General features: G+C 44.9%; 1 protein-coding gene and 1 long non-coding RNA gene across 3 annotated transcripts in view; one reads left to right on the forward strand and one right to left on the reverse strand.

The window, feature by feature from the left end:
• Positions 1-3,698, reverse strand: part of HNF4A (hepatocyte nuclear factor 4 alpha) — a 32,923-nt gene extending 29,225 nt beyond the window's left edge. Inside the window, exon 1 of the mRNA XM_082644812.1 lies at positions 3,551-3,698. The gene's annotated coding sequence lies outside the window, so the exon portion shown is untranslated. The remainder of the gene's footprint in view (positions 1-3,550) is intronic.
• Positions 1,529-26,632, forward strand: LOC309816970. Of its 2 annotated transcripts, XR_014296079.1 has the most exons (5): positions 1,529-2,952; positions 8,692-8,838; positions 16,966-17,143; positions 22,478-22,550; positions 26,077-26,632. It is a non-coding gene; the product is annotated as an uncharacterized lncRNA (long non-coding RNA). The 2 variants fall into 2 exon arrangements; XR_014296080.1 differs by lacking the exons at positions 22,478-22,550; positions 26,077-26,632 and having other exon boundaries at positions 16,966-17,573.
• The last annotated feature ends 760 nt before the right edge of the window (positions 26,633-27,392 follow it).

The raw sequence follows: 27,392 nt of genomic DNA on the forward strand, positions 1-27,392 counted from the left end.
CTGGGGTGGTGGAGCTGCAAAGTGCAGGCCGATGTAGAAAGATCTGGGACTCTGGAGGCATGGGAACCTGTTCTCCTCTGCTGGCGGGAAGGGCTGGGCACAGGGATTTGGTGACAAGAGCAAGAGTGGGTGAACTAGAGACAGGGTGAATTAATATGTGAGTGGGTGAATTACTGAAAGAGTGAATGAATAAGTGAGTGAATGGGTGAATTAATGAGTGGGTGAATCAGTGGGAGAAGCAGCATGTGCTTGAGGGGTGTGTGGAGGCATCCTGCTCATAGTCTTCCAACTATTAGAAGCCCTTTCTCTGCCCCGTGTAGCTGTGTTCTCCTCCCTCCATCTTCCCCCTGGAGCTGAGATAACTGGGGTGGGAGTTGGAGGGGGGGGGCAATTGTTCTGGAGGAGAAGAGAAGCTGGATTTGGTGTCAGGAGACCTGGGTTTAGGAACTAGCTCTGTCACTATTTGGATAACTTTCTTTAAATCACATCTCTCTAAGGACCTCAACTTTCCCATCTGTAAAATGGGGTGAAGATACTGGCCCAGTTGTTTATTGATCAGGACAAGACCCCAAGGGAGGGAGGGAGGGAGAGAAATTCCATAAGGGCTGATGGAGAAGACTTCAACTCCTGGTGGGTTCCTCCCTTGCTCTGCCAGGAACATCTGAGCCTAGCTCCAACAGCCTTGGGGCCAAGCCTGAGCCGGGCAGGAGACCCAACTAAGGCATAAACACAGAGGAGAAGGAGGGGCAGCTCTGGGAGGGGCCTTCAAGGGCTGACTCTGGGTCCTGCCACCTGTCTGGCACCTGTGACAGGCCACACACAGCTAGTCCTCTCACAAGCCTACACGTATGGCATCTCATCGAGTCTAAGAGGCGCAGTTCCCTATTTCTAAAAGTGGGCTGGGATCGCTGGCATGTCAAAGTTTAACGGTAACAAAAATAACAATTTTCAACCTCTACAGATGGCATGTTAGATTGAATTAAATAAGGTCTATGATCAACTAAGGTCAACCATGCCACACACATGCCTGTTACATTTAAGAACTATCAGGTGGGCAGCCTGCACACGACAAGCTACTCTGTACACAAACAGTGGCATACATGCTTTACCAAACGCACACCACGGGTGACCCACTGCCTATGAGGCACATTCCAGAAACCTATTTCGTACCCCATGTCCCACCAATCACAACCCACCCCATAAGTAAATCTACCCACCCATGAACTAGAACTTGCATAATCTATTACACACACAAATCACCCCACCGTTAGCTGACCCCAATCAATACCTTCTAGATACACGTCCCTCATATAAATGACTGGCCACCTCTAAGATCTACTGGCTCTGTGGTCTCAGGCAAGTTATTATTTCAAAGCCTCAGTTTCCCCTTCTGTAAAATGGGCCTAACTTGAAGTTTGTTGTGAAGATGACACACATCCGCCCCCACACCCACCCTCGCCCCACCCTTAAAGGATAAACCATAGACCTTGAAATCAGAAAGAACTGGGTCAAAAGTCAGGCACTGCCAACTTCCCAAACTCTGCGACCTCAGGTTCCAGCTTTCTCAGCCCTCATTTTGGCACCAGACAGCTTGATACCTTTTCCGCCGGGACAGTATGAGCATTAAATGACCGAGCGTAAGCACAGAGTGCAACAGCACTGATCACTGTCATCAGTGGCTGACTCCTTGACCTTGGCCACATAATCAGTTGGAATCGGGACCCCTGCACAGGAGAACTCCAGGGACGGCTTGCCCAGGCCTGAACAGACCCTGGCCTCTATGCCATCAACTCAGGAGTCCTTCTTTATCTCTGGCCCGGCCCCTGGGGCAGTCAGACCCCAGCTCAACATGCCCCAGTTCCCAGGGGAAAACAGAGAGGTCTCAGAGCTCAGCTGGAGGTCCCACTCCTTTTCGTTGTAGATGGAGAAACAGAGGCCTCAGGAAGCGAAGGAGGGGTGTTTTGAGACCACTGTCCTGGGCAGCCAGGGGTCGGGGAGGGGCGGCAGTGGTCAGGGTGCTGAGGCCTCTGGTGCGGATAGTGGTTAAGGGAGCCGCCGCTCTGGACCACAATATTTTTCTTTTAAATGACAATAATGGCTAATGTTTCTGGAGAGAATCTGTGCTAGGCCCAGTGCTAAGAACCTTCCACTCTTCTCTTCATCTGTCCCACTTTGTAGGTGACAAAACTGAGGCTCAAAGAGGGGAAGTCACTTGCCTAAGGCCATAATGATGTAACAGGAGGGGCTGTAATTGGAACCCGAGTCTGACTCCAGAGCTTGAGGGCTTTACCCCCTCCACGCTGCCTCCCTCCTGGATCCCTGGAGAGAACCCTGGAATTCTGGAGCACTGGTGGCTAGTGGTTCCATTGTCATATTACTGCCAGGGAGCTCAGGGGTCTGAGAAGTGAAGGAGCTTGTCCCGGGGCACGTGCAAGTGCAGAGGCATCCTCCAGACACCAGCCACCACGGGCCGCCTGGCGTCTTCATGTCCCCTGGGCGCTCAAGTCCCCACTATCTCCTGTCTCCCCTCCCCCGCCCACAACCCAGGGAGCAGTGCAGGGAACCCAGGACTTATCAAGACAGAGAACAAAAGTCGTGGGGGAAAGAAGCCAAGAGCCATCTCCACTCCTGGGTAGGGCCCTTCAGTTTCGCCCCTTTGAAATTTCAAATTCCAGTTTGTGGACAAAGTCCTAACTTTCTCACAATATAGGTCCCCAACAACTGACCAAACTCCAGTCCAGGCAGCCAGCAGGCCCAGGGCTGGTGTGGCCTTGCTGCTTCCTTTGGCAGCTCTCGAGGTCTAGGGGGAGGGGTCCTGGACCAACTGGGGTCTGTCAGGTCATCCCTGCAGCCACAGCCCACCCCACAGGGACCCCTGCCTTCCACCAGAGAGGACAGCCTTCTTCCTGGAGCTGGGATCTGATACTGGCTGGTGCCGACAGCACATACCAGGTAGGCCCCCTCCCTCTTCCGGGCATCTTTTCTCCCTCCTAGCACTCCTAGAACATGGCTCATCCCACCCTCCTCGTCCTGGGTACAGGCCATGTTGGCTTAATCCAATCATAGAACTTCAAGACTGGACAGGGTGTCTCAGCCAATCCATCCATTTGGCAGATGGAGACACCGAGGTCCCCAGGAGAGTGGCAGCCGGCTGTAGGTTGAACCTGGGACATAGACCCAGGGCCCCTCATCGAGCCCTGAGGAGGGAGGACACATGCTCAAGGCCATGCAGAGGCAGCAGGGGGAGCTTGGCCTTAACAAGAAGAACAGGAGCTTGGTGAGGTCCCCTTTGCTTCATCCCAGCCCTCAAGGGCCCTGGCAGTGCCTCCTACAGACCCCAGAGGGTAGAGTGTCTGTTCACTCAATGACTGACGGCCATTCGCTGGGGTGCCACGGAAGTACTTCCGAGAGGAAGAGGAGGAAGCTCAGGGCTGAAGGCCAGTGGGTTTGGTAGGAAACATTTATGTGGTTAACTGATAACTAAGCCCCATCCTTGGGCCCCTGGAAGCCTCCTTCCTCCCTCTCCTCAGCATGATTAAGACGAACTTACCTGCCTGCTAATCATTGCTGAGCCTGTTGATTTTGCCTTAAAAAATTAACTGGGCATGAGTTTGCGGTTTGCCTCACCCCTAACCCTGCAAAGCAAAGGCCTGGGTGGGCAGGAGGCCGCCGGGTTATGCAAGAGGCCTTCGGCCACCCCACGCACAGCGAGCGCCTCCTCTGCTGCTCTCCAAAGGGTAGGTTTTGCTCAAGAGTCAACAGTCTGCTTGTTTCCCCTGCTCTGGGTCCTGAGCAAATTTGCTGTGTTACCAAAGAGAGATAAAAGCCGCTGGGGGGTGGGGGGGGCGGGGGGAGAGCTTTCCAAACAGGGATGCGAAGCGGCCGCTTTGAGCTGGGGATTCTAGAATCCTGCAGTGTCAGAGCCAAGAGAGCCCTTAGGAGGATGCGGCCTAAGGCCTTTCAAACTGGGTTCTGAGGTCCCGGAGCCAAGGCAGTGTAGGCAGAGGCCCCACTTCACCCAGTGCCTGCCTCTTAGGGACACTGTCCCTCAATACTTCATTTGACAGTGGAGCCAGCTGTTGTTAATGAGAATCAGAAAACTACTGGTCCAGCCTCATCCCCTCACTCATCGTACAGATGGGGAGAAGGAGGCCAGAGGGGGGAAGTGACTCGTCCAAGGACAGAAGGTCACCCGGGTGTCCTGAGTCTCCAGCTAGGCTGGGGCAGACAGGAGCTCTCTCTGGTACTCAGTGATGTATTCTGGATGTTAGTGAACAAGATGGCACTGAAAGGCCCTTCTTTGCTTTTTACCCTCCCTCCTGGGGCCGGCTGGAAGCAGAGTGGTGCCTGAGAGCCACCGGAAGGCCCAAGTCAGGGGGGGGTCTCACCTGGCCCTGTGTCCTGTGGGCCTTCTGAGAAGCAGCCATGAGCTGCAAACCAGAGGCTCAAAGTTATAACCCATCTCAGCCACATCCTCTCTCTGGAGGCATCAGGCCACAGAAAAGGATGCAGAGCCCTGCCCTGACTCTCAAGACCTCTCTGAGTCTCAGTTTTCTCACCTGTAATTTGGGAATAATAATACCTAACTCATAGGGCTGTTGTGAGGATGAAATGGAGTGGGATATATGCAATGATAACCATGGCCAATGTTTATAAAGCTGTTTTGAGGGGTTTCCATGTATTAACTCATTAATCCTCCCAACCACTCTGTGAAGTAAGGCAATGTTTTTATCACTATCTTACAAACCTGGAGCACAGAGAGGTTGAATCATATGCCACAGCTCACACAGCTTATAAGAAGCTGGGATTCCAACCTGAGCAGAATCTGTGCTCCAGAGTCTGTGCTCCTAACCTCCAGGCCACCCTGCCCTTCCAGGGCTGGCACATAGTAAGTAGTCAATGAAAAGTGGCCAGTATGATGATAAAATAAGCTCCATCCCAAGGCACAGTTGGGCTGTGTGTATGGACTGTGAGGGCTGGAAGGTGGCAGAAAGAAGACATATCTCTGGGCTGGAGTGGTCAGGGAGGGTTTCCTGGAGGAGGTGGCATCCTGGGCAGAGGGAACATCCAGAAGTGGAGAACACGGTGGGTGAGGGTGAAAGGGCATGGAAGCTACTCTGGCTGGAGAGCAGGGTATTATGGGAGATGCTGACTGCAAGGCTCAATAGGTAGTGTAGAGAGTGTGGTCGAGAGAATGATCAGGAAGGAAGCTAGGAGGACTTGGGTCTGTGTGGGCGGGGCCTCCCCATAGGCTGCCTTCTGCCAGGTGGCTTGTGACTTCTGGGCTGAGGCTGTTGCTGTCCTCCTGTGTGTATGTTCCTCCCTCCTGGTTATGTTCCTGACTTTATCTGCTGGATGTGACTCTGGGAGTTAGATGGGGCCTTGCCCCGACCCTCTCGGGTCTGAAGGGTGCAGGCCCTGGTCTTCAGGTGAGGGATGAACCCACATCCCAGGAACCACCCTTGGGCTCCCCACATCCTTGTTCTGAAGGGTTCTAGGGATCTGCCTGGAGGTTACTGAGATGAAGTGTTTGGGATCCCGAGACTCAGGCCACGGTCACCTCGTACAGTTGTACAGGTCGCTCACTGCACAAAGGTTCTCTGGCTAAGGGGGCAAGTGGAGGTGGAAATCCAGCCCTTGTTCCACTTACCAAGCCAACTGCCCATGGAGATTTGCCCACTCAGAGGGGGGCACCATTCACTTATTTTCACAAAGGCTCCATGTGAGCCCTGTTCCAGCTCTGCTTCCAGCCACTGTGTGACCTTGGGCAAGGTCATTTCCCTCTTGGGCCCTGGTTTCCCATTTGAAAAGTTGTCTAGCATAAAGCAGAAATTCAACCCTGATGGTGAATTAGAATCACCTGGGACCTTTAAACGCTACTGATGCCAAGGCCCCACCACAGTCCAATGATCAAATCTTGGGGTGGGGGTGAGTGGGTGCTGGCTATGAGTATTTTTTAAAGTTCTCTGGTGATCCTGATATGCAACTAAGATTGAGACCTACCACAGGAGGGCTTAAAATTTTGGAGCTGGAAAGGCCTAGATGTGCATCCAAGTTCTACAACTTCCTAGCTGCAACTTCAATGAGGCTCCATTTCCCCATCCGTAAAATGGGAACATAATAGCTTCCTCATAAAGTCAGAATGCTAATTCAACAGGATGCTACTCAGACAGTGCTTGGCGCTGTGGTGGGCATGTAGGGAGTTCCTGATTCTTGGTCCTGATGACTATTATTTGCTATTGGCAAAATGAAATCAGCTTAAAATAAAGGGCCCTTCTAGGTCAAGGATTCAGAGACTCGGGGTCAGGTTTTCTCGGTCCCTGAGTCAAGTCCTAGTACATGGGTCTCCATCTTGGCTGCACACCTGTCACATTATTGAAGTCTGAGCGATTATTCTGATGGTTGGATATTTTACCCAATCTATGAAAACACTTACATTTCTTTTGGAATCGGTACTACATGCACACGATTCAAAAGTCAAAACAATATAAAAGGTGCACTTTGAGAAGTCTGGCTTCCACCCCCAATTCCTGTCCACCAGTCCACTGCCCTCTTCACTGTAGCGAATCACTTCCCTTAACTTTCCCTGTACAGACCAGGCAGCGTATGAGATCATACGATATCATCCCCCATCTCTTAAACTGTTCTGCATCTCACTTTGTTCATTTAATAGCCTAACCTGGAGATTTTTCCATAGCAAATGAGAAGAAGCTTTGAGGAAGGAAGGGTTATTGCCCCCCTCCACAGGTGAGGAAACTGAGGCTCACACTGCTGAGTCAAGAGCATTTGAACTATCGCTACTTGGCTCCAGAGCTGGTGTTTGCTCCCCTGCCCCAGTGTGGCCTTCCAGGAAGCCTGACCCAGCAGTGCTTTGGAACTGGGCCTAAATCTCTCCAATGCAGGCCTGGCAGGAGGAGGTGGGGTGGGGATGGGCTCTCAGGGCCCCCACCATATCCAGGCCCTGAAGTCACAGAGGGGCTGAAGCGTGGAACAAAAAATGTCCAAAGTCATCCTGATAGTGACCCAGTGAGGGGATGTCCCCTGGATGGGACAGTTAGGGCCCGGTGGCCATGCCCTCCAGTGGAGTGGAGCCTGCCAGGGACATTCTGGCAGGCTCAGATTATGCAGGTAGCAGGGGAGGGCAGGAGGAGGGGGAGAGGTGGGGAGGGAAGGGAAGCATGGCTGATGGGACAAGCCCAGGGGAGAGAAGGCTGAGGGGACCCCATCCTTGGAGGTCAGGAAGGAGGATGTGGGATTCATGGCAGAGGGGCAATGACATTTTAACCAAACATTTTCTGCTCAGGCAACCCCAGGGCTCCCTCTGGATTCCTGACCTGCTTCAGTTCACTGACTCACTGACTGGGGACAAGTCACTTTCCTGTTCTGTGCCTCAGTTTCCCCAAAGCAAAATGAAGCAGATTAGGAAGCTGGCCTTTAGGTAGCCTTGAAACACCCCTAAAAGACTCTGTGAGGCTCCCCTCGCCTTGTTGACAGAATCTGGATCTTGCCTTGATCAGAATGGGGTCCCCCCATCAAGACCCCAGGCCTTCCTGGGTTGGAGGCTGGGGTGACCACATCTCTATACGGCTCCAAAATCTGGACTCCTCCCATAGGTCCTGTGTCTCTCTCCCGCCACCTCGTCCTCCTTTCCAGGTAGATGTGGAGTCAGGATCATACCTGGGGTATCCCGGGGGAAGCCCTGGCCCCAGTCTGACATCCTCCTCCTGGTGTTATGGGGTCTCACACAGTGGGCAACCTCTTCATCCTTAAGGGAGCTCCCACAGCCACTCTGGCACCCAAGACCCTGCGAGGGCTGCCGGGCAGAGTTAATCTCTTAATACTAGTCACAATGAGATTTCAGGGATGGAGGGAGGCGGTCTCCATGGAAACTGTAGACCAGCCCAAGACCCATGCAAGGAATTAGCCTCAGGGCTCAGTAAGGGACTCCTAGAGACCCAACCCAAACAGGAACAGGAGACACAGCGGCCTGAACTCCTGTGTCCTGCTCCAGCCCTCCTGCTGTCTCTCTGGAGGGCCTGAGACAACCCATACCCCTCATACTACCTCAGTGTTCTCCTGTTAAACTGGACGGAGCCTCCTTCACAGGGAGAGCCCTGTCACCTTTCTGGGCCTCAGTTTCTTCATTCTCCAGTTGGGGGTTATAATCCTTAACCCAGAGCCTTTTCAGAAGAGTTCAGCCTTCTGAATCTGCTTCAGCTAGGCCTTTTCCACTCAGACTGTCAACCTAGGCCAGGCATTTCACTTCTCCCAGCCTCAGTTTTCTGATCTATACAATGGGCACAATCACTATGGCACCTGACTGGTAGGTACTGATGCTCAGCAACGGAGTCTCCGTCTCACCTCTTTCTGACTGCCCCATCCACACTGTACATCTGCCCTCCACCCCAACCACTTGCAGCTTTCACAATCCCGTAGCCCCTGCCTTGTCTCTGGCCTTTGCACATGCCATACCTTCTGCCCAGAGCAGCTGTCACACCTCTCTCTTTGCCTCCTCATCCTCCAAGTCTCATCTTCCTCTTCCTCCAGGCAGTCCTGCTGGCTTGGACAGGTCAGGGCTCCCCCTCAGTGCTCCCACAGCCCCTAATACTTTATATCGTCAAAGTGTAATCACATGGTGGTTACTGGTTGTCTGCCTCTTCCATTGGACTATGTCTCATTTTACCCTTATAGTCCCAGGACCCAGCTGGCAGTTAACATAATGGGTTGGATGAATAAGTGAGCGAAGGAATGAAGGAATTTGCCCAGCCAATCACTCGACATGTATTCAGCACATGCCATGTGCACTACTGTGGGTGCTGGAGATGAAGCAGTGAATAGGTAAGATCCCTCCCCAACAGGGTTGCTGTTTTAGCAAATAAAAACACAGGATGCCCAATTACATCTGAATTTCAGATAAACAATGAATAATTCTTTTAGTACAAGTAGGTACCAAGTAACACATGGGACATAATTTATATCTTTTAAAACTTCTGTTGTTTATCTCAAATTCAAATGTAACTGGGCATTCTGTATTGGATCTGGCCACCCTCTTCTCTCCCTCACAGAGCTTACATCCTGGTGGAGAGGTGCGGTGGTAACAGACAGGAGGAAGTAAATGAATAAAAAAGAAGAGAATTTCAAATAGTGGTTAAGTGCAGGGAAGACAATGAAACAGTACAACGTGATAGCGCCTGGGGATGGTTGGGGGTAACTGTGGATACGGTGATCTCCGAGCTAGTGACCTTGACCTTCATGAGACAATTCTAAGCTCCAGTGAGATGCTGCTTTGGAAAAGTTCTTTGAAGATCTTAAAGGGAGTGTAGGCTGTAAACACTGGCGGCTGTTAGTTGAGAGGAGGGCTACGAGGCGAGCAGAGGGCGCGGCCGGGGGGCGCAGCTGAGTCTCACCTGACAGACTCCACAATTTTGCAATTTTGATCTGGGCCTTCACAAACCTTCGCGAACCCGCAGCCGTCGGTCAGCCAATGCCCTCTGCGGGGCTGAGAGCCAGAGGAAAGGGCCAAAAGGGCTGTGCAGAGAAGCTGGGAGTCCTGACGCCGTCCCCCCACGCCCAACTGTCCCTCGGTGGCCCTGAGACGCAGGGCAGAACCTGCACGGCTCAGATCCGGAGGGCCTCCGGGAGGAAACGGCCCAGATGCGCCCCAGCGCCGCGTTTTGCGTGTCCTGGGCTCCTCCTAGTGGCCAACGCAGGAACTGGCGTACAGAAACCTTTAAACAACCGAGCGGGCTTCACCAATCACAGCGGAGGTCGTATTATAATCCCACCAATCACAGGCCCAGACGGACTACGACTCTCCAAACTCAGCGGAAGACAGCTCGACATGATCACCATTCACAACTCGCTGTGTTTAGTTACGGGGCATGCTAACTTTCCTCCTATCACACTTCACCACGTGGTCACTGCACCCATCAGAACGCAATATTTTAAAACTGGTTTCCTAAGGCGGGCACCGCGCTGCCATTACACCATCTAGGGAATTTATATTCAGAACTTTCGGTCCCAATGTACAAGCGCCTTTAATGAGGGTCCCAGGTTTTGTGCGGGTTCTATGTGGAAGCCCATGGTTGCATTCGGGGCATTCATATATCAATATTTAATGATATATCGTTAAATATCCTCCCCCATTATAAAAATTAATGTGTGGGTCCAGGAGAGTGGGAAAAGCAAGACCTTTGGAGTTAAACACACCTGAATTGGAGTCCATTTACTAACTTTGTGAAGTAGGACAATTCTTTTCCCCTTCCTCAGTTTTAAAAAAGAACAATAGCGCCCCGCCGCGCGTCGGGACCGGGGTCCGGTGCGGAGAGCCCTTCGTCCTGGGACACGGGGTGCGGCCGGAAAGGCGGCCGCCCCCTCGCCCGTCACGCACCGCACGTTCGTGGGGAACCTGGTGCTAAACCATTCGTAGACGACCTGCTTCTGGGTCGGGGTTTCGTACGTAGCAGAGCAGCTCCCTCGCTGCGATCTATTGAAAGTCAGCCCTCGACACAAGGGTTTGTAAAAAAAAACAAAAAACATGAAAAAGAAATAAAAAGAAGAAGAAAAAAAAAAAAAGAACAATAATAATACTTACATTAATTGTCATAGTCCATCACCCCACCCCCAAGTCAGTTATTCAAGCCAAAATCCTGGGAGTCATTATCTTTGTGTCCTTCCTCCCACCCCTGCCAGCTCTTCAGAAAATCTAGTTCTTGCTACCTCCAACAGTATCTCAAATTTTCACCATCTTTTCATCTCCACCACAGCCAACCGTGTCCCCATCCCCCATCATCTCTCCAGGTCTGCAAAAGCTCTTTTCACTTCTCTTGTTTTTCCGCTCTGGGTCTTCTACCACCCACTCTATACCCAGGGGCCAGGGATGATTTTCTACAAGCAGATTGGAACAGGCCCCTCCCTTAAACAAGCTTTTTATGCATTTATACTAAACTTATAGAATTCAAAACTCCCATGAACTGTGAGGCCTGCGTGATCTTGCTTCTATAGCCCTGCATTTCTAACCTCATTTTATTCCATTCGCTCCCATCCCAGTGGCTGCAGCCACACTGGCCTGAAAAAAAAGAAAGATCTTTCAGATCCCGATTTAACTGTCACCTTGTCTGGGAGGGCTCTCCTACGTATTTATGTAGGTTCTTCCCATCCTTCACCCTTTATTCTCTGTCCCCGGACCTGATTTTTCTTCTTACCGCCTATCACAATTTGGAATTACACATATGTTGTGTTACTTGTATATCTATTTCTATCTCTTCCACCCCCATGAAGGAGATGAACCTTGTCTGATGTGTTCCCCAGGGTACACCCCACATCTTGTACAGTTTAAAATTAAACACATAATAAGCACTTAATAGATATTTGTTGGATATGGGCTTCCCTGGTGGCGCAGTGGTTGAGAGTCCGCCTGCCAGTGCAGGGGACACGGGTTCGTGCCCCGGTCCGGGAAGATCCCACATGCCACGGAGCGGCTAGACCCTTGAGCCATGGCCGCTGAGCCTGTGCGTCCGGAGCCTGTGCTCCGCAACGGGAGAGGCCACAACAGTGAGAGGCCCGCGTACCACCAAAAAAAAAAAAAAAAAAAAAAAAAAAAAAGGAGCTAAGAAGCCCTCTGTATACATGGACCATACACAAACAACTGTGTTTGATTTCAATTTTTTTTTTTTTTTTTTGCAGTACGCTGGCCCCTCACTGCCATGGCCTCTCCCGTTGCGGAGCACAGGCTCCGGACGCGCAGGCTCAGCGGCCATGGCTCAAGGGTCTAGCCGCTCCGTAGCATGTGGGATCTTCCCGGACCGGGACACGAACCCATGTCCCCTGCATTGGCAGGCGGACTCTCAACCACTGCGCCACCAGGGAAGCCCTGATTTCAATATTAATAGAAACACTTAAAATTTTCCTAGGATGGGCCAGGGTGAGAAAACCATACCCTTTAGAGAATAATTGAAGATCCAAAAGGGTTCTGGGCTGACTGTTGGGGAAGAGAGGGGCAGTGTACAGAGTGGTCAAGGCCACTGCCTTTGAAATATCAGTGGTACCATTTACATAATTGTTCAACCCTGTGAAAATGATAAGTTCTTCAAGCCTCATTTGTTTCATCTGAGAAACAGGAATCAATAATAGGACCTCTTCATAGATTGCTTTGTGGAATAAATGTGATAAACCTTATAAACCCAGCACATAGTTGCCCACCATGCAGTTGTGTTATTTACTGAATTCAAAGTACTTTCCTTTGGAAAAGGGTGTTCCCCTATTCTCGGAGCCCCAGAGGACAAATTAGGACCAACAGATGGATCGTATAGGGAGGAAGATTTGTGCTGAAAATGAAGAAGATTTTTCTACTGGATACAATGATACTACCAGGGGGAAAGCTGCTTTATTAAGTAGTGAGTGTCCTGTCACTAGAAGTATCAAACCCAAGCTAAATGACCACCTGTCAGGGAGGATGGTGAGAGGATTCTAGCAATGGATCAAAGATTGAATCAAAGTAGCATTTCCCAGCTGTAAAAGTCTTAAATAAAATGTGATCCAAACCAAATTCATGTTGGAAAAACTGGATATTCACATGTGAAAGAGTGAAGCTGGACGCTTAGCTTACATATGTAAAAGAATTAGCACAAAATGGGTTAAAGACCTAAGTGTAAGAGTTAAAACTATAAAACTTTTAGAAGAAAACATGAGGGAAATATTCATGATGCTGGATTTAGCAGTGATTTCTTGGAGATGACACCAAAAGCACAGGTAACAAAAGAAAAAATAGATAAATTGGATTACATTGAAATGAAAAATTTTGTGCACCAAAGGACATTATTAACAGAGTGAAAAGGCAACCCATGGAATGGGAGAAAATATTTGCAAATCATGTCTGATAAGGGGTTAATATTCAGAATATATAAAGAATTCCTACAACGCAACAACAAAAAACCTGATTTTAAAATGGGCAATGGATTTGAATAGACATTACTCCAGAGAAGATATACAAATGACCGAGAAACACATGAAAATATGCTCAACATCAGTAATCATGAGTGAAATGCAAATCAAAACCAGAATGAGATAACCACTTCACCCTATTAGGATGGATAAAAAAAAAAAAAGATAATAAGCTTTGGTAAGGATGTGGAGAAATTGGAACACTTTCTCACTGCTGGTGAGAATGTAAAATAATGCAGCCACTATGGAAAGCAGTATAACACTTCCTTAAAAAATTAAAAATAGAATTACCATATGATTCAGCAATACAACTTCTGGGTATATACCCAAAATAATTGAAAGCAGTCTGGAAGAGATATTTTTACACCATTTCATAGCAACATTATACACGATAGCCCAAAGGCAGAAGCAAGTGTCAATTAAGAGATGAACCGAAAAACAAAATGTTATATATACATACAACAGCCTTAAAGATGAAGGAAATTCTGATACATGCTGCAACATGAATGAACCCCGAGGACTCTTTGCTAAGTGAAGTAAGCCAATCACAAAAGGACAAATGCTGTATAATCCCATTTACAGTGGTACTTTGAGTAGTCAGATTCGTAGAATAGAATGGCGGTTGCTGGGGGCTGGGGGCAGAGAAGCTTGGAGAGTTATCTTCTAATGGAAACAGATAAAAATTTTCAAGAGTTGGGTGGTGGTGGAGGTTGTATAACAATGTGAATATACTAGATGCCTCTGAATAATACATTTTAAAATGGCTAAAATGGTAAATTTTATGTATATTTTACCACAATTTTAAAAAATTTCATCAATGTATAAAATATATGTATTTCATCCTGACAAATTTAGGTTTAATTCCAAGAATACAAGGATGGTTTAACATTAGAATATTACTAAATTAGCAGACTAAAAGAGAAAAAAATGTGATTATCTTAGTAGATGCACAAAAAGCAATTAAGACAATTCAACATTGTGATTAAAAACCAAGCAAGCAAAACTTCTAGCTTCCTTAGAAGAAACTTTTTAAAACCCAGTAAAAGTTACCTACCAAAAATCTAAAGCAGATATCTTACTTAAAAAGGCCAAAGTCCCTTTAAAGTCAAGAATAAAACAAGGTTGCCCACTGTGGCAGAGGCTGCAAGTTGTCTGTTCTGTATTATATAGTCTCCTTGTCTTCCTTTGTAATAGAACCTCCAGTTTTCATTTGAACACATGAATGCCCCGTCAAAAAACTTATCTCAAGCATTCCTTAAAGCTAGGGGAGACCATGTGAATATGTTCTGGCTAATGAAGTATGATCAGAAATGTAATATGGCAGCTTCCAGGAACTTTTTTAAAAGACAGCTGGAACATGACTTTTACTCCTTTTTCTTCTTTGTCTCTTGCTCCTTCTTTCTGCCTGTAACATGGCTGTATGGTTGGAGCTCTGGCAGCCATCTTGGACCATGAGGATGAAGACCTCATGGGGATGAAAGGGTTCCTGAGGACTGTTATGGGGAAGAACCACCATACTAACCTTAGATTGCCTCCCTCTGGACTTTTATAATCTGAGGAGTAATCTTCTATTTTGTATAAACTACTACTATTTTGTGTCTCAGCTACTCATAGACAAACTATACCCATTATTACTGCTTCTCTTTGATATTTTACTAGAGACCCAAACAATACAATAAGATAAGAAATTAAAAACAGATCTAATAAGGGAATTTAACAAAATTGCGGGATACATTTTCAGTATGTCAAAAGCAGTTGGTTTCTATACACTAATATCAACAAATGAGAAGATTCAATTTAAAAAATTATTTATGATAGCAATAGGGATTATTGCTAGGATTAATCTAACAGAAGTCCTTTATGTATTAAAATTATTGAACTTTATTTTAAAAACATAAAAGCAAACCTATATAAATGTATCATGGTCAGAAGGATTTTTGAAAATTATAAAGGGAAACCTCATTAAAACAAAGTCAGAAGGCCAGAAGGGGGAGCTCTCATGCACATACTACTTAATCTCAATACAGATCCCAACAGCAAGAGATGTACCTTACATCTCTGGAAGAAAGTGACACTACTTTACTACGGGCAGCAGGAGGAAGAAAGATTTTCTCCTGGCCTGACAACAGCTCAGCCAACGAGAGACTGTCACAACTCAGCCAATGAAAAGCCACTATACTTCCAACTCCCAGTTTCCTCTAATGGACTGTTTGTTTATACCAGCCCATCCCAACTTCGTTTTTTCCTCTATAGAAGAGTTTCCTCTCCCTTAGTTTACCAAACTTGCATATAGTTCACCATAGTTGCATGTCCCAAATTGCATTTCTTTGCTGCTCCCAAATAAACCCATTTTGCTAGAAAAAATAACTGGCTCTTTTATTGTCTTAGGTTAACAGCTTCATTATGCAAAGATGTCAGTTCTTCCCAAATTAGTCAATAAATTCAATGTAATTTCAATTAGAAGCCCAACAGGACAAAACTACTTAGCACGGTAGTTGGCAAATTGCAAGCACTCAAAATATGTTAGTTGCCTTTATTGAAATCCAGTGGAGACAAATAGGCTGTTGGTCTCCAAACTTTGTTTTGTCCTGTTCAGTCTCATCTTAAAATTTACGTGAATGAGCAAAGAGAATAAACAAGATAATTTTTTAAAAAACAACTGTAATATGAGGAGAACATGCTCTATGACACATAAAGCTATACTTTCACTGTCCAGTATGGTAACCACTAGCCCCATGTGGCCATTGAGCATTTGAAATGTGGCTAGTTCAAACTGAGATGTGCTTTACACTAGAGAAGTGTAAAATACACATTGTATTTTGAAGCCCTAGTATATAAAAGAAAAATATCTCTTAATTATTTTTGATTGATTAAATGTTGAAATAATATTTTAGCTATTTTGGGTTGAATAAAATATTAAATAATTTTAACTCTTTTTTTTTCTTTTTTTTTTTTTAAGATGTTGGGGGTAGGAGTTTATTAATTAATTTATTTATTTTTGCTGTGTTGGGTCTTCGTTTCTGTGTGAGGGCTTTCTCTAATTGTGGCAAGCGGGGGCCACTCTTCATCGCAGTGCGCGGGCCTCTCACTATCGCAGCCTCTCTTGTTGCGGAGCACAGGCTCCAGACGCGCAGGCTCAGTAGTTGTGGCTCATGGGCCCAGCGGCTCCACGGCATGTGGGATCCTCCCAGACCAGGGCTCGAACCCGTGTCCCCTGCATTAGCAAGTAGATTCTCAACCACTGCGCCACCAGGGAAGCCCTAACTCTTTCTTTTTTGAACTTAAAAAAATTAAATGTTTTATTTTCGTATAATTGTACCAATAGACTCACTTACCTTTTTTTTTTTTTTCATTGTTTAAGTGTGGCTACTAAAGATAAGTGGAACAGTATAGAGAGCCTAGAAACAGATCTACATATGTCTGAAAATGAGGGACAAAAGCAATGGCATTGCATATCAGTCAAGAAAGGACACCCTAGTCAATAATTGTCTGGGTCAATTGGTTATCCATATGAAGAAAAATATAATGGCATCTCTATTTCATATCACACACAAAAATCAATTCCTATGGAATAAAGATCTATGTATGAGAAATAAAACTTTAAAAATTATAGAAAACGTTTAGCATAATATCTTAATGATTTCAGGGCACTGCAAAAAACAAAAAGCACACACTATAAAGGAAAAGATGATTAAATTTAATGATCTTATTTATTATCTAACCAAAACTTAACTACATTACAATTGTAAACTTCTGTACAACAGAAGATACTCTAAAGAGAGTGAAAAGATGAGCTACAGACTGATTAATGGTATTTTCCACTAATACAACTGAAAAAAGGATCTGTACTGAGAATAAGTAATTCCTTCAAATTGTTAAGAAAAGATAAATAAGGCAATAGAAAAATGGGCAAAGGATATGAACACACACACTCACAGAGGAAATTCAAATGGCAAAAGGAGCCTTTCCCTCTCTAGAAATATGGGAAATGCAAATTCTCATTTTACATTCATCATCTTTCAGAGTCAAGTGTGGAGGAAGTTGTGGAGCAACCAGAACTCCTAGATGCTACTGACCAAAGTGACAGTTGGTGGGCAAGATCGAGCAATTTGCCAACATCTCATCAAAGTGAAGATGCCCACTGCCTGAAATCCAGAAATTCCACTCCTCCCCATTATCCTAGAGAAACTCTCACCCACAGGTATAAGAATGTTCTTTGTAGCCTTGTTTAAAATAGTGAAAAGCTGGAAACAACTCCATTGTCAAAAACTGGAATAAATATACTTTGGGATGTTCATTCACCATTTTCAATGAGTGCCCTAGTGTTGCTTGTAGCTGCATGGGAAGATCCAAAAATAAAAGGCAGTGGCTGAAGGATACACACAACATTTGAATAAGTTTTCCAGATATGAAAAACAATGTTATATATAGTTTATGTAGCCATGTGGAGTGAAAGTATAAAAACATGTCTAGCAATGATGAACAGCAAATATTGACGGGGTCACCTCTGAGAAGGGTGGCAAAGCAAGGGAATGAGGAGGAGTACAAGGTGAGGCTTCAAGTCTAAGTGGAATGTTTCATTTGTCATTAAAACAAACAAAAAATGAATCAAATGAAAATATGGTCTTGCATGTAGGGCTCGACAAAACTGAGTGATGGGTACATCAGTGTTCACAATATTATTCTCTCTACTTTTCTGCAATATTAGGGAATAATTACAAATTTTTTAGAAAGAAGATAGTGAAAAAAATTAACTGTCTTTCTACATACCAGCAACAGTCTGTAATGTAACTGTTAAATCATACTATTTAAAATATCTCTACAATTTTTTTTCTTAAATCTAGGAATGTATTCAGCTAGAGAATTTCTCTGTTGGGGGGCAGGGAGAGCTTTCACGGGTGTTGATGTTTTCAAGGGGCTCTGTGATGAGCTAATGTGAACACACTGGAGGCTTCTCTTGGAGTGCCCGAGGCATTCATTGTCCTGTGTTAAGGTCTCTGAGAAGTTCTCTGATAATGAAATTTGTATAGATTTCTTTAACCAACGTTTTTCAGACATCTCAGGGTAGAATCCTCCTTGTCTGAGCGGTCTCGCCTTGAGAAAGGCTGACCTAGTCACCTCCAAGTTTCCTTCCAATCCTCACCATCACTGTTCTAGTTTTGGCTCTGCCACTAATGTGCTGTATGACTTTGGCCAAATCATCTTTCTTCTTGGGGCCTCAGCTTATTAAGATATTAAATGGGTGTGTGAAGTTTAGACTCTAAGGTTCTCTTACCTGTTTCCAGCTCTAAAACCCCATGTTGGAGCCCAGCCTTAGGATGACATTTTCACTCAATTTTATTCCTCTTCACTCAACTAACTTTTTATGATTTAACTGAAGCAGGTTCATGGTAAAAGAATTACAAAAATGCACAGAAGTGAAATAAAAAAAGAACTAAATTTACTCCATATGCCAATGTATGCCTTTTTCAAAAGGTATGATGATTGCTAGCATTTATGGAACACTTATGTCCCAAGCACTGTGTTAGAATAGAACTATTTTTATCCTCATTTTATAGATGAGGAGACTGAGGGTCAGAGAGGTAAAGTCACCTGTCCAAGGTCATACAGCTTGCAAGGCTCTAACCCAAGTCTGCCTAACTCTGCACCACAAATTCTCAGCCACTACCATATAAGCCCTCCCCATCTGAAGAGGGTCTTCATCACTGTGAGATTCCTTTTCCTCCCAGCACCCTAAGTCCTTCAGGATTCTCTCATCTCAGAGGAGCTGTGGGTGGATACTACCTCCTCCAAAAACAAAGTCAGCACCTTCACTGTGGGAGGATCCGTGTCCCTCCCCCATACTCCGAACACCTTATCTCTAGAAAAACTATGACTTGCCCTGGAGAAGGGGAAAAAAAATAATCCTCTCCCCTCCCCAACTCCACCCCCCCAAATCACAGGATTTGGGGGTAAATTCACAGGCTGGAGACAGAAGAATGGGTGTGTAATTAAGATTCAGATTGACTATTGTTTTATGTGAATGTCTGATAAAGAGAACACAATGGCTGCCATGGGGGCTGGGAGGTGAGATTTCCCAAGTGTAGAATTCTAGAAGACAAGCCTTGAGTTCTAGAGCCTGGGTCATCACCCTGCCCCCCCACCCCCCCGCCCCAAACCAGGCAAGCAACAAGGGTGAGGACCCCAGAGAGACTGTGGGCTGGGGAGAAGACCCAGCCAGGGATACCTGCCCAAGACATTTGGCTAGAACTAGTCTATTCAGAATGGGAAATGGAGACAGGATGAGTTAGCTGCTAAAGAATCCTAGGTGCTAGAGCAGCTGTGTCCAACAGAAATATAATGTGGACCACATATATAATTTACAATGTTCTAGTAGTCACATCAAAAAATAGTAAGTCTATGAAATAGGAAATTGCGCTCACAAATAATGAGCTTCGCCTTGGTCTTAGCAATCAGGGGTCCGAAACTCAAGTGCCCTCTGTGCCCAGATAGAGATATATGGAGCAGATAGAGTATAAGCAGGTTTCACACTTTCCTATAAGAAAACACAGCAAATATAATGGTTTACGTTTATTAATATAACTTTAGTGTAGAGACACTAAGGAATGGTGGGGACTGTGGCAAATTAGAGAAAGCACGCCCAGCCTAAATTAGCTCCAGGGGGCTTTTGCCTCACGGTTATGGGGAATCAGTGTTGCTAGAGCTTCCAGTTTTTTGAAAGAGGCTGGAAGTTGGGGTTTTGAAAGGTTAGAAGTCAATTGAAGTTTTATCTAAAAACAAAACTGGGTGGCCTGGATCTCAACCTCTGATCTCCTTTGAACCTTTGGTCATGTTTTACGGAGGAAGAAACTGAGGTTCAGAGTGGTTAAATATTTTCCCCACTCACAGTAAAGACAAAGAACTGGCCCTTCGGGTCATTTCTGCTGCTTCCGCTAATAACCAACATTGATTTTTCACTATTCTTATTGAGAATTTCCTAGGTCCCAGGTTCTGGGCTGAACATTTGACACGGTGAAGGAGGTACTGTTTACAATGCCAGATTTAGAGAGGGAAACCAAGGCTCAGAAAGGTGGAGTCGATGACCTAATATCCCACTGTGAGGCTTGAACCTGGGTCTAGGTTTAATTACAAGACTCTCGGTGAAGAACCTCGGAGACAAAGGAGCCTGGTGGTTTTCACCCTGGGGCTACTTTGAAGGGCCAGGGGCTACAGGGTGGGCAGCATTCTGCACCCCGACACTTCCTTTAACCCAGGTGCCTCCTTTGTATCATTCCCGCAAATTGGTTTCCGGTAAGATTTTGTTTGAAGAAAGAATGCCACTGCCTTTTTTTTTTTTTTTTTTAAGCTTGAAACCACTGATCAGTCCACGGTCTCTTGATTTACAGAAGAGGAAACTGAGGCCCAGAGGTGGCAAGTGTCTGAGGTCCCTCTGCAAGTCGGGACCAGAGCCAGGACCAGAACTGGGCTCTGGAGGCCAGGCCCCATCTGGGAAGCTGCCCACTGGCTGTGCTCCTCTGGGCTCTGCCCAGGGAAGGGCCAACTGCTCTCTCTGTGTCTCAGCACCTCCTCTGCCTTTCCTCATGCCTGTTTGGATAACTTTTTGACCTGTTCCTTCACAAGCTTTCCCTGAGGTGTGGCTGCCTCTGTTGCTTGTTCCAGGGAATCCTGGAGCCTTGGCTGTGTGACGGCCCAGGCTTGGCCAGTCCCGTGGCAGACAGTTGTTAAATAGTGGCTGTCTGGGCACAGGGAGGACTATTTACCCAGGGCAGGGCCCAGGCAGAGGCTGCAGCTTCCTCCTCACGTCACCGGCCCGTCCAGCCATTCAGCATACTGACTCAGCTGTCCCCTTCTGCATTTGCTCATTCCACAAATATTTATGGAGCGCCTACTGTGTACCAAGCACTGTTCTACATGCTGAGGATATAGCAAGATGGCCAGATTCCCCACTCTCATGGAACTGACATTGTAGTGGAGGAAACAGATAATAAACAGATCAGCGAATTCACAATTCCAGAGCTGTAGAGGATAAAGGGATTGATAGTGGTGGCTGGAGGAGAGGCAGTCTTAGATGGGGTGGTCAAGGAAGGCCGCTCTGAGTGGGGACATTTGAGCTAAGAACCAAACTAGGAGAAGAAATCAGTTATGGGAAGATCTGGGTAAAGGGTGGTCCTGGCCAAAGGAACCCCAAGTACAAAGGCCCTAGGGCAGGAATGTGCTTGGCGTGATTGAAGGACAGTAGAAAGGCCCAAGTGGCTGAAGTGGAGTGAGCAAAAGGGAGAAAGACAGGAGAGGCCAACAGGAGGGCAGACAAGAGTCAGACCCCAGGGGTCCTTTTAGGTCTGGGAAAAGAGCTTAGCTTTTCTTTTCAGTGTGACACAAAGCAATTAGAAGGTATTCAGCAGGGATTTTAAATGCAATTGTATCTTGAATTTCTAACTTTAACTCCGCCCTTTCCCTTTGTGGATTTCTGTCCCAGGACTCTTGTTTTCAAGTACCCTTGAGGGTGTCTGAAGTAGTGTTTATTCCCTTTTCCTTTTTAATTTAAAAATTGTTTCAAAACTTTTATGAAAGCGCTATAGGTACCCAACTGAAAAAATCAAATACTTCTACAAAGCTGATAATAAATTGCAGTAGGGCTTGCCTGGTGGCGCAGTGGTTGAGAATCCGCCTGCCAATGCAGGGGACACGGGTTCGAGCCCTGGTCCGGGAAGATCCCACGTGCCGGGGAGCAACTAAGCCGGTGTGCCACCACTACTGAGCCTGTGCTCTAGAGCCCATGAGCTATAACTACTGAGCCCACGTGCTGCAACTACTGAAGCCTGCGTGCCTAGAGCCCATGCTCCACAACAAGAGAAGCCACCAGGAGAAGCCTGAGCACCCCCGCTTGTCACAACTAGAGAAAGCCCGTGCACAGCAATGAAGACCCAACGCAGCCAAAAATAAATAAATAAAATAAATAAATACAAAATAAATTAAAATAAATAAATAAATTGCAGTACTTGCCCACCCACTCTTTCTTTTTTTTTTTAAATTAATTAATTTATTTTTTGGTGGAGGAGAGACACCTCCATGCATAACACGGGCTCTAGGTGCACGGGCTTCAGTAGTTGCAGCACGCGGGCTTAGTAGTTATGGATCGCAGGCTCAGTAGTTGTGGCGCATGGGCTTAGTTGCTCCACGGCATGTGGGGTCTTCCTGGACCAGGGCTCGAACCAGGGTCCCCTGCATTGGCAGGCGGATTCTTAACCACTGCACCACCAGGGAAGTCCCACCCACTCTTTCTTGAACCTGATTCCCACAGCTCAGGGGCAACCACTTGCAACTATTTTAGCTAGGTTTTCTTCCCTCCTGGTGTTGTCTTTTATATTTCTAAATATCGTGGTTATACTGCTACTTCTTTATTTTTCAGTCTTAGATGTAATAGTTTAATTTGCTAATAGGAAAGATGCTATAAACTATTTTCCAATTTGGAGGTAAGTCAATATTCATTGTTTCATTTGCCTAACTGCACTATTATTCTTACTACTGTTCACAGCTGATGGAGTCTGTACATGAACAAAGGCGTTTCCATGCAATATCTCAATTAATCTTTACAATAACACTATAAGGTAGGTGTTGGCCAACATAAATAACACTAACTCTTGAAATCCACTGGAATTGGTTGCAGTTTGCAGAAGACCTTTGTACCCATCCCCTTGATCTGCAGAGCTATTGTGGAACCAGCATTATTAACCCCTATTTTCAGAGGAGGAGCTGGAGCCCAGAATGATAAAGGAAATTCCACCTATCACAGTAGGGTGGTTAAAATAAAACCCATCTTCCAAACAAGATGGAAGGAGCCAGGGTCCCTGTGTGAAGGAGATAACCTCTTCTTTCTTACATTACAATACCAGCTAGTATTGTCCTTTTTTTTTTTCCACCATCCTTATTGTGGTATAATTGGCAAATAAAATTGTAATGCACTTAAATTGTACAACGTGGGCTTCCCTGGTGGCGCAGTGGTTGAGAATCTGCCTGCTAATGCAGGGGACACGGGTTCGAGCCCTGGTCTGGGAGGATCCCACATGCCGCGGAGCAACTAGGCCCGTGAGCCACAACTACTGAGCCTGCGCGTCCGGAGCCTGTGCTCCACAGCAAGAGAGGCCGCGATAGTGAGAGGCCCGCGCACCGCGATGAAGAGTGGCCCCCGCTTGCCACAACTAGAGAAAGCCCTCGCACAGAAATGAAGACCCAACACAGCAAAAATAAATAAATTAATAAATTCCTACCCCCAACATCTTCTTAAAAAAAAATAAAAAGTGTACAACATGATGATTAGGTATATATGTATATATATATATGTATGTATATATATATATATGTATGTATGTATATATATATATATATATATATGTATGTATATATATATAGTGAAATGATTCCTGCAACCAAGTTAATTAACACATCCATTGCCTCACATAGTTACTTTTTTTTTTTTTTTTTTGGTGAGAATGCCTACGATCTACTCTTAACAAATTTCAAGTATACAAGTATTATGAACCATTGTCACCATGCTGTACATTATATACTCAGAACTTATTTATCTTATAACTGAAAGTTTGTATCTTTTAACCAACATTTCCCCATTTCCCCCACCCTTAGCCCTGTCAACCACCATGCTACTGTCTGGTTTTTTGTTTTGTTTTTTTTAACATCTTTGTCCTTACTAATACAATGCCTGGGTTTGAGTCCTAGCTCTGCCTCTTGTAGTCTGTGTGGGTAGGTTTTTTAACCTCTCTGAGCCTTTGTTACCTCTAATGAGAAATGGGTATGGTGACAATACCTACTCAATGGGCAGTTGTAAGGATTAAAAGAAGTAATTTTTAAAAATTCAAGTATAGTTGATTTACAATGTTGTGTTAGTTTCTGGTATACAGCAAAGTGATTCGGATATATATATATATATATATATATATATATATATATATATATATTCTTTTTCATTATAGGGTATTACAAGATATTGAATATAGTTCCCTGTGCTATACAGTAGGACATTGTCATTTATTTATTTTATATATAGTAGTTTATATCCACTAATCCCAAACTCCTAATTTATCCCTCCTCCCTTTTCCCATTTGGTAACAATAAGTTTGTTTTCCATGTCTTTGAGACTGCTTCTGTTTTGTATGTTCATTTGTATCATATTTTAGATTCCACATATAAGTGATATCATTATGATATTTGTATTTGTCTGACTTACTTCACTTAGTATGATTATCTCTAGGTCCATCCATGTTGCTGCAAATATCACTATTTCATTCTTTTTTATGGCTGAGTAGTATTTCATTGTATATATATACCACATCTTCTTTATCCATTCTTCTGTTGATGGACATTTAGGTTACTTTAAAAGGAGGTAATTTTTATGAAGTGTTTAGAACAGTGCCTGGCCCATTGTAAGTACTCTATAAGAGATAAAATAGGCTTCCCTCATGGCACAGTGGTTAACAAACTGCCTGCCAATGCAGGGGACATGGGTTTGAGCCCTGGTCCAGGAAGATCACACATGCCGCGGAGCACCTAAGCCCGTGTGCCACAACTACTGAGCCTGCACTCTAGAACCAACGAAACACAACTACTGAGCCTGTCACCACAGCTGCTGAAGCCCATATGCCTAGAGCCTGTGCTCCACAACAAGAGAAGCCACTGCAATGAGAAGCCTGCGCACTGCAATGAAGAGTAGCCCTCGCTCACCACAACTAGAGAAAGCCCCGCGTGCAGCAACAAAGACCCAATGCAGCCAAAAATAAATAAATAAATTTATTTTTTAAAAAAAGAGATAAAATAATCAACAAGGACCTACTGTATAGCACAGGGAACTCTACTCAATACTCTGTAATTACCTAAAATGGAAAAGAATCTGAAAAAGAATAGATATATGTATATGTATAACTGAATCACTTTGCTGTACACCTGAAACTAACACAACATTATAAATCAACTATATACATGTAGCTGATTCATTTTGTTGTACAGGAGAAACTAACACAACATTGTGAAGCAATTATACTCCAATAAAGATATAAAAAAATAAACCAAAATAGTAAAAAATAAATAAATCAACTATATTCCAATATAAAATAAAAATTTTTTTAAAGAGAGATGAAATAAACCAGAGCTAGGGAATGAATAGTCCAGGACCCAGATGTGGGCCTTCTGATGCCAAGTTCAGTATCTGACCCCAAAGCCCCAGACATTTGCATTCCTCTTTATGATTTTTACCATATTTGCCCAGCACCTGTATTTTATTTATCTGTAAGTATTTACTTGATAATTTTCTTTCTTTTGAGGACATACATTAATCTTTTAAAGGATAAAGCATATTTTATATTAGTGCTTCAATATTCTAGTTATAAATTTTTCTAACACACAGTAAAATAAATTCAGTAAGATTTAAAAGTGTTTGTCAATGTACTACTGAAAATCAGCCCCTGTTCCCTGTGGGTACACTTAAGGAAAAGTATGCTATTTTTAGATCTATAAAGAACCTTTGGGAACATTCTGTCCAGTGACTTTTAAACCCTTTTGACTATGACCCTCAGTAAGTAACACATTTACATCCCATACTTTATATACAGTGGCAATAAAGGTGGTAGTCAAAACACAGACTCTGGAGCCTGACTGCCTGGGTTGGAACCTTAGCATCACCTCTTAAGGCATCTGTCACTTTCACTGAGTGACTCAAACTTCTCTGTGGCTCCATTTCCTCATCTATAAAAGGGTAAAGACAATTATAGCCCCTACCTCACAGGGTCATTGTGAAGGTAAGGAGTTACTATTTGTAAAGCCCTAGTATGTGATCTATAAATTGTTGGTATTATCACAACCCCACACACACATCCATTACCATAGAAATGAACAAAATTTTCACACACGAAATTTACTGTGACTACATGAGATGCACTAGGATGTTTTCTGTTCTATTTTACTTCTGTTTTAAAAAGTGGTCATCTTTATAAAATTTCATTAATCTATTTGTGATTTATGATTCATACTCTTTTCTGTGTGAACAATATACTTAAATAAACATATATATGCATTTTTTTTTTTGCGGTACGTGGGCCTCTCACTGCTGTGGCCTCTCCCTTTCAGGAGCACAGGTTCCGGACGCGCAGACTCAGCGGCCATGGCTCATGGGCCCAGCCGCTCCACGGCATGTGGGATCTTCCCGGACTGGGGCACGAACCCGTGTCCCCTGCATCGGCAGGCGGACTCTCAACCACTGCGCCACCAGGGAAGCCCAATAAACATATTTTTTAAATAGTACATTTTTATTCAAAGAAAACACAAGAAATGAAAATGAAAGAAATCAGTTGGTTATGTGAACAGCAATGTGCTGAAATTATTTTGTCCAGTGCAGTGAGGGTACATGAACAGACTCGGGGTCCCTAAACAGCTTAGATACTGCTGATCCGTAATTTCTAATGAAAACTGTTGAATTGTACTCTAGGAATCATATATGTGCTTTAAAGGCTTTAAAAAATATATTCAGGGCTTCCCTGGTGGCGCAGTGGTTGAGAGTCCGCCTGCCGATGCAGGGGACACGGGTTCGTACCCCGGTCTGGGAAGATCCCACATGCCGCGGAGCGGCTGGCCCGTGAGCCATGGCCGCTGAGCCTGCGTGTCCGGAGCCTGTGCTCCGCAAGGGAGAGGCCACAACAGTGAGAGGCCCGCGTACCGCAAAAAAAAAAAAAAAAAAAAAAAATATATATATATATATATATATTCAATATATTTTTCAGTTTGCAAGAGTCAGCAAATTACAACCTCTGAGCCAAATCTGGCCCAGTGCCTATATTTATAAATAAAGTTTTATTGGAACATGCCACACTCATTCATGTATTTATTGTTGATGGCTGCTTTTGTGCTACAAGAGCAGAGCTGAGTAGTTGCTACAGATCCCATCTGGCCTGCAAGGCCTAAAATATTTACTATCTGGCCTTTTACAGAAAAAGTTTGCCAACTCCTGTATTAAAGTTATAATTCAAAACCCTTAAGCCTAAATTAAATCTTACGCTATTTGTATTATATTTTATTCTGTTCATAAGTCTAACAAATTTTAACAATTACATGTCCCCCAACACTTTACTTTGAACAATTTCAAACCTACAAAAGATTCAAAGAATAATACAGTGAGCACTAATGTATCCTTTACCTAGATTCATCAATTGGTAGCATACTGTCACATTTGCTTTATCACTATCTATATATCTCTCTATGCTCTTATTTTATTAGAATGTTTAATGTAAAAAATTGTGTATTCATATATGTTATACATATTTGACTGTGTGTGTTTGTATTTGTGAATGTGACCATGGTCCCATGGCAGAGGTGGTCAGCTGTGTACCAACAAATTCACTCCTCCTTCCGTAGTTTAGAGCTATTCCTGGAAAAAAGCTGCCCATCTA

Source organism: Mesoplodon mirus (genome assembly GCF_964341445.2).
Source record: "Mesoplodon mirus genome assembly, chromosome: 15".
Lineage (NCBI taxonomy): Eukaryota > Metazoa > Chordata > Mammalia > Artiodactyla > Ziphiidae > Mesoplodon > Mesoplodon mirus.